This window comes from Lepeophtheirus salmonis, chromosome 2 (assembly GCF_016086655.4).
Source record: "Lepeophtheirus salmonis chromosome 2, UVic_Lsal_1.4, whole genome shotgun sequence".
In the NCBI taxonomy this organism is placed as follows: Eukaryota; Metazoa; Arthropoda; class Copepoda; order Siphonostomatoida; family Caligidae; genus Lepeophtheirus; species Lepeophtheirus salmonis.
This window is the reverse complement of record NC_052132.2, coordinates 32,563,600-32,577,007: the sequence shown is the minus strand read 5'-3', so window position 1 is coordinate 32,577,007 and position 13,408 is coordinate 32,563,600. Positions and strand designations below refer to the sequence as shown.

At 33.5% G+C, this 13,408-nt stretch overlaps 1 long non-coding RNA gene across 1 annotated transcript; it reads right to left on the bottom strand.

Moving 5' to 3' along the window:
- Nucleotides 1–518: 518 nt before the first annotated feature.
- On the bottom strand, nucleotides 519–1,633 carry LOC139904806 (uncharacterized). The gene is made up of 2 exons (XR_011779023.1): nucleotides 929–1,633; nucleotides 519–868 (listed from the first exon to the last, which is right to left on the bottom strand). It is a non-coding gene; the product is annotated as an uncharacterized lncRNA (long non-coding RNA).
- Nucleotides 1,634–13,408: the final 11,775 nt, after the last annotated feature.

Sequence of the window (13,408 nt, the reverse complement as noted above, 5' to 3'; positions counted from 1 at the left end):
ATAACGGGGTAGAGGCCCATTTTAAGCGGTAATATACTATACTAAATTGATATTGGTATAGGTACTTGAAGCGACATTATGTCATTCGAAAATCATCTGATGACATACCCCCCTTAAAAAGGCTACAACAAAAAACAAAAATATATGTATATATTTATTTCAGGAAAATTGTCATTTACAAAACAAAGCAAGAATAATTATTTACTTTTATATAACGTCATCAAATTTTGGGCAAGTCCCCTTGCACCACACCAACCAAAAGCCCTTTGGGCACCTTAGGTAAATTTTTGTAAAAATATTGGTATCATTGCAACAATGCAAGAGGGTTGAGATGAGGAAAGGGGGACAAAAAGGTTGTATCTTAAAAGAGCTTAAAATGATCTTTGCATTATAATTGCACTTCATTGGTGTTGCGTCTTGACGAGGGAGAGACGCAAGCTTATTTATAATAGGAGAGATCCAGGATGACCGGGAGAGATGAGAGGAAGAAGGACGTGGAGGAATGATACTACACTAGATCATGTGTGTTCTAATTATACTCTAAATATATTTACATAAGACGACACTATTTATAATACATAAAACTCAGTACTTAAATACATAAACGAATATACAGGAAGATAAAAACCAGAAAGGACATATTAAATACATAACATCACCCCCCAAGCACCAAATCCATGGCGGTGCTTAAACAGGTTCCTCTCCATGAACAGCAGTCTATAGATCCGCTCCATCCATGTCCAGGCGAGGACAAAGCATTCTTCCTTGTATTTTAAAAGTTTATCTCCATAGACGTGCCGTGCTCTCAGCACGCGCACCGGAGAAAGGAGAACAATACTCCTCATAAAGGTTTCAAGGACCCGAGCACCTTGCTCGTCCCTGGGAGAAATAACATTCACCCTTGTTGAAGTTTTAAGGACCCGAGCACCCTGCTCGTCCCTGGGAGAAACAACACTCACCCTTGTCGAGGTTTTAAGGACCCGAGCACCCTGCTCGTCCCTGGGAGACATCTTGCTCGATGTACCCTCATCCAACTCGGGATGATCCACAAGAGAGACCGTTCCACATCCATCAACCAATGATGTGAACGGGAGAGTAGGAACAGAGGAGAACCAAAATTGTGTAGGAATAAATACATTGTTAATTATGTGGTCCCGGACCCGGACACACACTTCACTTCTTGAAAGTGACCAAGGTTCTCTTCCTTCCTCCACGAGGCCCAAACATAGGCACAGTCCATATTGCTCCTCCTTCCGCAAACGAACGAGAGTTCTCCCCATCGACGAAAAAGGGCTACCCAACTCCAACAGGGCTAGCTTCGCCGACAATCCCACAGCAGGGAGGTCACGTGATCCTGATCCCATCCTCGTCGCCAATGTTGCGTCTTGACGAGGGAGAGACGCAAGCTTATTTATAATAGGAGAGATCCAGGATGACTGGGAGAGATGAGAGGAAGAAGGACGTGGAGGAATGAAACTACACACTGTTTATACGCTCATGTGTATTCTAACTATACTCTAAATATATTTACATAAGACGACACTATTTATAATACATAAAACTCAGTACTTAAATACATAAACGAATATACAGGAAGATAAAAACCAGAAAGGACATATTAAATACATAACAATTGGCAATATAGATTGGGCCCCATCCTCCTGTTGCAATATTTCTAAATTGGTTAACAAAATATCTACACATAATACTCTTAATTTAATGACCTTAAATTTCATAGAACGGAATTTCCGGTCTACTTTGTACGAATCTATATATGAGGGTCGTTCTTAAATTTTTATGTAAGAGTAAAAATATGCCTTTTTTGATCAAAATGACGCAATATAAAATTTGAGCCATATTTATTTATCGATGTTTAAAGGGTGATGACTCAAAAATTAGAATTCTCTTCGAGACCGTCTAGTCTCAGTTCTAAAAGTCTGACAATTTTGTACTTGAAAAGAGAATTAGAATTTGATGTTCTTTTTGTTATTGTGCGGTCAAAAATGTCCGAGTAACAAGCAAAAGAGTAAAGGATTTGCGATCTCCTCCGCGCATAAGTTGACAAGTGGATGCTGTTCTGAAAAGAAAAAATTATTGGGTTTTGTTTTTTTTGGCTGAATCAAGGGCTCAGGTTGGGGGAACCTTCATGACTAAAAATCTAGCTCAGTCAAAGTCTTCGGTTTTGTGGCGTCCGACAGCAGAATGATGCTTCCTTACTTTTTCCAGGCCAACGAGAACGTCATGATGGACGTCTACTACTAGGTCCTCAAGTACAATATCTTGCCATGGTTGAAGAGCATGTTCCCCAGGGACAACTATGAGTTTACCCAAGACGGTGCCCCGGCACATATGTCCAAGAAGGTGCAGAATTTATGCAGGGAGAACATGGCAGACTTCTGGCTTTCGTCCTCAACTGACGTGAATTCTCTGGACTTTGCTGTTTGGTGCGTCTTGTAGGGCAAGACGAACAAGACTTTTCATCCGAATGTCGATGCCCTGAAGACCGTGATCACGGAGGAGTGGAACAACTTGTCCTCGGACTTCATCAAGGCCAGCTGTGCTTCTCTTCGTCACGGTATTGAATCCATAATTCAGAATGGAGAGGAACATATTGAATAAAAAGAGTCAAAAATGACTATACTTTACCAACTTTTGATTTAAAAGTTTGGTATAATAAGGGTTCAAATAAAAAAAAAATAACATTCTTACCTTTAAAAAAAATAGTCAATATAAACCAAAATAGAGCAATTTATGGTTAATATCTATTTTTAGATGAATTTACAATTTTTTCAAAGAACTACAACAGTTCTTTCCTAAAATGATTATTTGTCATGGAAAATAATGTACTATGATTTAAACTATTTTTAAAAACATTTTTTTGTGTGTTAAAAAACTTTTTATATGTATACATCGAGGGCTGCGGGCCAAATTGCCGTACTCAAAGATTGTGTTATTGCCTATATGTCATCTTAGAAATCTAATATTTGATGTTAATACTTAAAAGCCGGGAAATTCAGACTGTTGAAATGAATTTCTCATATATATTTTATTTTAAAAATTAGAAAATATCATTATTCATACTGAAACAAACGAGTTTCTAATCTTTATTCTGTAAAGTAAGTACTTGATTTACGATAATTTTGCTCTTTGCCCCGCTACATGTTGTGTCCAAGTTGTAAGTTGTATAAGCAAATTGTACAATTTACAATTTCTTAAAGCATTATTTAATTGCATAACACTCAGTCAAAGCTATTTATAGAAATAACTCATACGTCATATTTAAGTTTACATTGAAGATTCTTTTTCAAACTTTATTAAAAACATATTCGTGAAGAGCAAAATTAAGTATAATTTGTGTGAACTATAGACATTTTTTAGTCAATGTGGCCTCCCTCAGCTTCAATGACGTATTCCATCCTCTTCTTGGAGACTGTAGAAGCCCTACCTTCCCACATGACAATTCATTTTCATCAAAATAGTCAATAATTCTATCATTAATATATCAACCATACAGGGAGCGGGGATCAAATTGTCGCCAAAATATTTTTCTACAAAAAACAACACAAAATATACATTTTTTAACTTTTTTATTGAAAATCAAAACTATGACGAGCATATAGGTATAGAGTAGCCATTCATACGATATCATCACCGTTGGCATCAATAACGGCCTCAATACGGCCTCTGAACCGGCCGCAGGCTCTTCTGACCATCTCATTGTCCATGTTGCCGAATACCTCCTTGATGGAGTACATCAGGCTAGCCTTGGTGCTATGGGGATATCTGTTGGTATGTCTCTCGACATAGCCCCAGACAAAATAGTCCAAAGGATTAAGGTCGGGAGAGTTAGGAGGCCAAAAATCCTTGGTTACGACGTCATAACAGTTCTCGGTTAACCACTGCATGGAGATTTTGGACACATGGGAGGGTACTGAGTCCTGTTGTCACACCCATGCCATGCCATCCCTCGCCATGGCCTTCATGGACCTGGTATGCTCATCCTCGACCATCTTCTTCACCTTGTCGACAAAGTCGGTGTCCCTGACCTTCTTGTCCGAGCCCTCCTCATTAACATTAACAAATATACATTAACAAAAATTCGAACTTCCATTAACTACAGTAACAAATATATGAATGCATTGTCTTCATAAAAATGTATAATCTCATTTTTTAGTTGCAACTTGTAAATTATGCAAAAGCAGTGTACATCTCGTACAAAATCCCCAGTTGTACACGACATATACCTATATACATAAATAGTTTTTGCCCACTTCTTTATAAATATGTATGCTGAAATAAGACAAAAATGTAAAAACTGAAACAATCCTGAGAACATTTATAAAACTTCTCTTTTTTTGTTTTCGTTTTTTGTTTCGTTTGGTTTGTTAACCTTTATCCAATACTAAAAGCCGCTTTATTGAAATATAATAACAAAAATAGTTTTTGTTATTATATTTTGTATTATTATACCTACATATATGTAGAAAAGGTTTGTTAAAAAGAGAGACAGAAATGCTTAAATTCTTTTCTACTATCTGTCCACTACCTATAATCTATAGCTCTTATATGTATATATGTAACTTGCTGGGTTTATTCACTCACCCACTTCGTGGAGTGGTGAAAAATAATAAAATCCTTCGAGAAAAATGTGGTAAAATGCCATTTATTTTTTATGAAGTACTTAGTGATAAGTTCCCCCACTTTCTGTCTCTTCCAGTCCTCTTCAGAGGACTAAGAGTACACACAAAAATAAATACAAAGGCAATAAAGTCAACATGTATACATATAACTTATAAGAATCCATGTTACAGTAACTAGGGATATATCTGATCCAAAACGTTGACGTTTTAAATCCATAGAAAGAGTTCGAATCGAACCTAAAATTTATCCATAAATGACGTCATATACATACACAATAGCCAGGAACGTTTGATTCGATCAATATTCTCCAATTTTAAAAGAGAAATAAATACTTCAATTTTCCTACATATAGACTTTGCAATGATAGTTTTAACTACTCTGCTCAGCTTCACAGGCTGTTCTGGTATGGCTTGGCTTCAGGGCTCTACCCTTGTTTGTGGCGGTTCCACCAACAATAAACTGAACTTCCAGATACCTAGAACTGATTTTCTGCTGCAGGCATAATCATTCCTGCCGCCTAAAGGATGTCAATAGCACGTTCCTGAGTAACTTGCCTAGGATTAATGACATTAAGTTCAGCAAAAATCAAAACAAAGTCCATTGAAAACAAAGACACTATACATTGCATCGCCACATTAACTTGAACGATGTCAACTTGTCCGGATTCAAGCATTGTTTCCCATTTCAAGCTTATTGTACATATAATGGAGCTAGCCTATCATTTTGTAAACGCCACAGTGAGACAGAATTAATGAGATACCTTTTAAATAAACTTTACCTAAACTAACTAAATTGGTTAACTAAAGCACTTTAACTGTGAAATGAGTGAAAATGATGCCTTGTTGAGGGATTTCTAAACTTGAGGACGGCTTTGAAGGACTGATAGCAAAGGTTTAGTCCCAAATTAAGGACCAATACTTATAAATACATGAGTATGTGTTGGATTACAGTATTACTCAGACTCAAATATGGCATTATTGTTCTAAAAAAAAAAATAACCTTTTAAATGATATATCACATCTTCCAGTTTGAGTAAATATGTTGATGGAAGCACATCAAATACAAGGGATAGTGAATTTGATTGCGTCATTTGTTCTCTTTTTGGAAATCAAAATATGGTCAACCTAGTTGAACCCGTTCCATGTTTTAATCCTTCGGATTGTGTCATTGCTTTAAGGATAAATCTAGGCCAGAGAATTAGGGTTCGTTGTGGGAGGGGATTCCTCATGAAAATACACATATAATCTACATGTAAAAATCAGTTAATTCTAGGTAGATGAACAACAGATAGTTCAAGTAATTAAAAATCTTTATTAGTGCCCTTAAAAGTTGAATATTTTTGATCTTATCTCCCCCCTCTCCCTATTTGCTATCTCTCTCTCTCTCTCCTTCCTTCTTTTTTCAGCTATCAGCATCTATATATTATGTAAAGGTGATGATGGGGCTCACGACTCACCATTTTGGGTTCCGTATTTTTTTCTTTTTTAAAGTATTTATGTATATGTGCTGCTTTGGTTGGTGGAGGAAGAAATACACTTATTTATTTATTGAGAGAGGTTGTTATAATTGGGATGCTTGGGATAGTTGGCATACCAGTCTCTGTGGTTGACCTTAATTTGCCATAATTTCTTCCTTTTGTCTTTAAAAAAGAAACTATGTGTCACATAACTAAACAAAACCTACTCACCTCCCTCTCCTGTTATTCACATACCTCATAATCTATATAAATGATGTCTCAATTGAAAGGCCAACACATTTTTGAAATTCAATAAAGATAATATGTATAAACATACATTATTATAATATATATATATATATATATATATCAGAGTGTCCTGCTTTTGGGATCATTTGTTCGACTGCACTTTTCTTCAAGAGGACATGAAAGAAACACTATCCGCACAATTTGTCTTCCCTTGCATACCATTTTTTGGGCATTTTTTGGTACTAAACATACATTATTATAATATATATATTTATATATATTAGAGTGTCCTGTTTTTGGGTTCATCATTTGTTCAACTTTGTCTTCCTTGCATACCATTTTTTTGGTACTGGTCAAGAGGACATGTTCAAAGAAACACTAGCCATGTACAAGAAAAAATGGACTCTTGTTTCTATATAAAAACACTGCAGATGGAATGGCCATTTTATATATGCAGATGGGTTTTGAAATTGCATACTTTATAAGTAAAGAGGGTTTCAAATACGATTTTGAGGGAGAGGTGGCAAAAAAAAGAGACTAAAAACAGTGTATATCTCCTCTTTTAAAACCAACAAGTGGGTCTGGACAAGATTACGATTCCAGTTGAACACCGACAGAAGCTTCCCCATCCTTAATATATGGATATATTTTAAATATTGGGCTTCCATGGTTACATTGTTACAATAATGCACCATTTTTTGATTTATTATTATTATGATGTATCAAGTATTCGTTGCGTTTAATGTCTTTCAAGGTGATATATATATATATATATCACCTTGACTCTGTTGGTCATCAGAGTACCGGATCCAATTAAAGATTGTTTTTATCGAACTCGGTATGACGATTATATATGATTAGAGTAAGAGGTCATTAAATTTTGAAAGGTCAAGGGTCAAAGTAGCACAAAATGTTAAAATACGTAATTGACTATAAATTGGAACATATCTCAAACTGGTGCCTTTATGTAGTTTTTATAAAAATATCTCATATAACAAAAAATCACAATTTAAGATAAATATCTGCACTCTACTGAGTGCCATTCTAGTTTTAACTTTTTTTTCATCAAATTAGCGGCTTATTTATTTGAAATCCACCCTCTAAAAAAAGAAGTGGGAAATGTTTCATTAAACTCATCTGTGAATGCTTAATTTGTGCTTGAGATGTATACGGAATCAACCATAAGATCACAAAGGTTGAGCCATATCTTTATAACTAAGATGGGGTAAAAGATTTGAAAATGGAAATTTGGAAATATGTCACATTCTTAGCTTTGAAATCCCTGTACCCTGCCGAAATTGTTATAAAATGATTTTTTAAAGGAAATTTTTAGTCTCAACTGTCGATTATTCTACTTCTCTTCACTTTATTAGTATTTTGGATGTTGATTGGTTACACTCGAATTATCTCTTGTTGAGCTGTAAACAAATATCGACCATAAATTGAAGAATAGTTATGTATTTGCAGAGAATGGGCTAACTAATGCTGTTGAGACTGACTCATATACCGACAAGTTTTTCCGGTTTGGTCCTAAGGGATCTTTTCTAGCCAAATTGGACTGATATTTTGGTCCTAAAATACCGTTTCATTCCCTGGGCTGGTGTGTTTTTCTAAGTAAAAGGTCATACACAAAAATTTCTTTTTTTAAACGTTATATTTTTTTAATACTAATGTTTTGTAGAATGGTCCAAACCAAATTTGGACAAAATTAGTTTGATATAATTATCCATCATGACGTCATTGAAGGTATTTTTCCTAATTCTTAAATTAATTTCATACATTATTTTTATAATTATTTGGCATCATAGTGAAAATATGAATATTTTTTGCAAGTTATATGCAATGCTCTTAATATATATCTCATATATCCTATTTGGCTGAATAAACTCCCAACATTTTTGAGAACAATTCCAAGGATTGACAGTTGAGGACCGGTCCCAAGGACTAATATAACTTCTCCTAAGACGTAACTGAACCACGGAATAAATAGGGACAAACGCAATACTAGTTGTGTCTTACACCGGTCTAGGATTTCCAGGGCAAAGTCCTACACACCCAACTATTTATTGGAATTTTTTACCTTCTTTCTCTTTTAAGTAAAGGCTGTGAGATACAATATAGAGTAGAATGGGCACCCGGCAAAACCTCCGCCTATAAGCAAATTGAGTTATGGATCTCAATTTGTCCAAATTTATACTCAATTATGCATTTTTGACGGTTTTTGATTCCTTGACCTCTCAAACTGTAAACGCATTTTACCATGAGGTTTTATAATTTTCGTACCAAGTTTGATCAAAAACGATTTCTAACATTTGCTGTAATCCTGATGACTAACAGACAGACCTACAGTGGCAAAAGTATCAACTTTGCTGGTGGAGATAATAACGAGGGATCTTGAGATGGATAATATATGACAACAAAGATCACACAGTTACTTTTATCTCGGTTTTTATGCTAATAGGTACAACGTATATTGCAGAGTATAAATAAATGGCTATTATGTACTATGATCCAACTGCAAAAAAAAAAAGGCACAACTTAAAATTAATGAGTTGTCCAATTACATACATATTTATACAATCTAGTATCTATAGATGATGTTACTACCAACATTTCATTAATAATGTCTTGTCATAAATGCATTTGTAGATACATAATGATATGCTCTGCGTTTATAGGACTATTATATATTAATATCAAATTCATTCTGACAAAATTGAATTGGAATTTTGTTGTGTCTTTCTTTGAGGTCTTGAAGGCTCGTATTATCATTACATATCTAGGACGTAATATGTAGGTATATTTTGATATGAATGACGTCTTGTACTTGACGTTATGTAGAAACATAAATTATGTCATTTGTTTTTTCTTCATTCCAGGATCAGAACAAGTTTAAGAGATATATAAGTATTTATTTTTTAGATATATTAGCCTTTTTAATTTGAGCAGTTCATTGTTTGACGTATTTTAGGGTAGGGTATAGAAGATTCAAGATTGTGTTGTTGAGGATATTAAAATTGATGTTCATAGTCCCAGTATATCATAAACAAATTGTCCTGCAAAAGGCGTAACCCTCCAAATTGATGAACTAGAAAATTACATATCATAAAACAAAACAAGAAAGAAAAATGTCTTATAGATCGAAATGGGATTTTTGTAAGAGCGCGAGGAGAAGGCGGGAGCGAGATATAGGGTATTACTGAATTGAGATCCTTGTTATTATCAGCTGCATATTATATGATTTTGGGGGGGAAAAATGAATTACTGCTATTAAGAGGAGTACCTTTTACAATTAAAATACTATATAGGGTTCTAGAACAATTAGAAGAAAACATTTTTGCCGAAGGACAATTTTTCGAATAAACATTTTATTATTTACTTTATTTAAAGTACTACAACGGTAAAGATTCGAACTACCTTCGAATCGCATCCTACTGTGTTGTGTTTACATAACGATCATTTATGAAAATAATCAATAAATAAAATATTTTTCTGCAAAAAAAGACTCATTAATTGACCTTATCTGTATACATATAAAATAGAGTTTGTATGTGTGTTTTTCTATATGAGTGTCCACGCCGGTTACACAAAGATGCTGAAATTTTGCATGGGTGCCTCTTTTGAACCTGGTGTTATGCTAGAGTTTTAAATTAGTGTGGTTTGTCCAAATGGGATAATTGGATCCAGATTTTATTTTTTATATAGACCTTTATTTTTTAGGCAAAGGAAATGTGGCCTTTTAGCTCGGAGGATCTGAACCCCTTGGACTACAATGTGTTGGGCGTCTGGGAGAGATATCCGATAAACTTTCATGTAACATTGATGACTCCTTTCTAGCTTCCATTCTCGAAGCAGTGACCAACATGGTCAAGGAGTTCCTCATTATGCTTACTTCGGAGGGAGATGTTAACACAACCACGACCTATTAAATAATGAAGAAGAAGAAGCATCCGCAACAACAGTTTTTCCTTGACCATTCGCTAAACTTAGTTTTTTCTTTGCACAGATCCCTTCTATATAGTATAATCAAATTTTGGAGCAAGTGTACTCCAACTCACAACCCCAAACGAAAATCCTGTGGAAGCATCCGTTTATGCATCTGAATTGCCGTTAACGACATGATTGTCTATATATTGAGTGGAAAGAGTATCGAAATACCGATACTAATTTGGGTATCAGAATCAGTAAAAATATATTAATCGAGGGGTATCTATTCTAAAGAAATGTTAAATAGAATCCATTTTAGATTTTAAGTACATTTTTAATCAAAGACTTAAAACCCGATTCCAAAATAAGGATTTGTATCCCTAATTAAATCAACTTTCTTATGCAACAACGACAATGATCCAAGATGCACTACTAAAATACATCTCGGAAGTAACTTAATCATAGACAGTCTACAATCCTTTCTTTATCCTTAATACAGAGTTGTAAATATGTGTTAGAGGTGGAAGAAATACAATTTATTGCAAGTCATAGTATATTGGGAAGTCTTTTGTATCGAGTCAAGTCTCAAGTCTGTCATTACAAGTCATGTCTTTATTTATATAAATTTTTTTATCAAGTACATTTTGTGTCCTCTAATTTCTTTCGAGCTCATTTCAAGTCCATAAATATCTATTTGTTCATTTGAATCGTAAAGATTTTCTAAAGCCTGATATAAATTAGTCAGAGTCAAACTAAAGTAAGCCAAATCTCAATTGTTGAATAAGTAGCATATTAATAGAAGAGTAATTTCTATCCAGTCAAAAAAATCGTGAAAGCCTAGACTATTTCCTTTCGTGTCCAAGTCTTTGATTTTGAACTCCATTCAAGTGTTCAAATTAAGGATTGGATTCCAAGTCGAGTATCAATTCCTCACATCTACTATGAGGTATATGATTACATATTAAAAGATTTAATCTAAAATTACTTCTAAAATCGATTATTTTCTTTGTTTAACTTTTAAGATATTATTACATACAGGTTACATGTCTGAGGGACATGTAAAAATAAGTGATTGTTAAACATAATAATTTAAAATATGGTCACAATATTAATAGCAGGATAAATTTTTAATTTTGCTATGTTTATATTTCAGTTGGTGAGTACAGCCTCCTAACTATTCCCGTAGTTAAGGTACAAGATAGAGGGAAGATAACTTTTTGACAAAAAATTTTAATATTTTGACATTTTTTGATAAAAACGTTATACAAAAATTCAATTACCTTATTAAAAAAAGATCCATTTTTCAATGACTTTTTTTTTAAGAAAAAAGAATTATTTCTAAGATAGGTGTATCTGTATGTTTGTATCAATGTATGAAAAACAGTACACTGTATAAAGTGTTCCCTGATGTATATCATATACCAATACATTAGTATAAAGTAGCTGTCAGGCAACAGGGGTAATAGGATTGGATATTGTAAGTTTTAACACTTTCTACTCTTAAATTAAATAAACATAATTTCATTATTTTTGGGTAAATTAATTGTACAACAAGGGGTAACGCTTAAAAAAGTTACCCAGCCCACCGACTGGTATAAAGAAAAAAAAAGTTGTATAATATTAATAAAATATCGTAGGAAAATCCTCATAAAAAAACGCTGAGTAACTTCAAGAATCTGTTGGGAGTTATCTTCTATAATATTAAAGCAAAATTTGTATGTTTCTCGACCCCTAATAACTCCAGTAAAGGTCGGTTACACCCAGAAGTACAAAAAATAGGGGAAATTTACCCAAAATATTTTATTTCTTCAACAACAACAGCTGTCTTTTACACAAAATATTCCAGAGTTTAACAATAAAAATTTAATCATTGATTAGATTACGGAAATGAAATGATTTGATGATGGTTCATTGAAAAGATAAAGTCATGAATATGATTGTTTGAATTTACAATAAAAAAAATCCAATGCATGCACTTATATAGACTTTGATAGGGGACAGGCCAGTCAAACATAATATATATTAATATATGTATTTGTGGCCATTAAGTATATATCTTCATATTTCATTCAACGACATAAATACATATACAATAATTGAGGGTTTTTTTATTTTGTTTCTTGTTCCATAAAAAAAGATTAGAAACTGCATTTTAGTGTTGAGACTCGGTCCGAGATTCAGTAGAGGGACGTTCGTAGTATTATATTTGGAGGAGACTTGGAAAAAAATTTAGACAATTAAATTTTTTGAAAAAAAAATTCAAAAATCCACAGCTATTTACATCAAATTAAATTTTTAGAAAAAAATTTCCAAAATAAAATAGCAAATATAATTTTAAAAAATCAGAAATTCACAGTTATTCTCAAGAAACTCTTTCAAAACAATGACTCTACATATTTGTGAATTCAAAAGGATATTAATCAGGGCGTTACCCAAAAATCAGAATGATTGTATCGTGCAATCTTTTCTTACGAAAAAAAAAAGCCTCAAATCAGTTTGTAGTTAGCCAATTTTTCCAAACTATGAAATTATGATGCAATAATTATTGTGAATGGTGAACAGCTTAAAATAACTAATTATAATTCAACCAATACTTAGAACACCGTTAGGATAAAAGAAGCAGAAACATCGACAATTGACAAAAAAAAACACGCTGTAAATTTTAGTGTGAGCGAACTAACGGAGTATCATACATCTTTGCATGCCCGTAGATAGTTTAACATGCCAAAACTTCAATGAGAGAGTCTGTAGCAGTGTTAAAACTTGTTATAAGATATCAATTTTTTAGATTTGGTCTAGATCGATATGTACCGATTTTTCGGATAACGTCATTTTTTCCTTTCAAATTTATTTTCTTACAAAAAAAATGACGTGACCTTGATCAAGTCCGATTTTTTACTACGAGACTGGTCGAGACAATACTTTGAGTGAATGGAGTCAATATAAAAGAAGGTTGGGATTTTGTAGATGAAACAGAGAATAACACAATATAAATTTTTTACATCAATGAACAACCGAAGAGAATTTTTCAAAGAGCCAAATACAATATTAAACCACTGAAAAACTGTCCTACAAGTTATTAATTTTATAGATATTTGTTTTAATTTGCTTATGAACATATATTATACAAGCTCA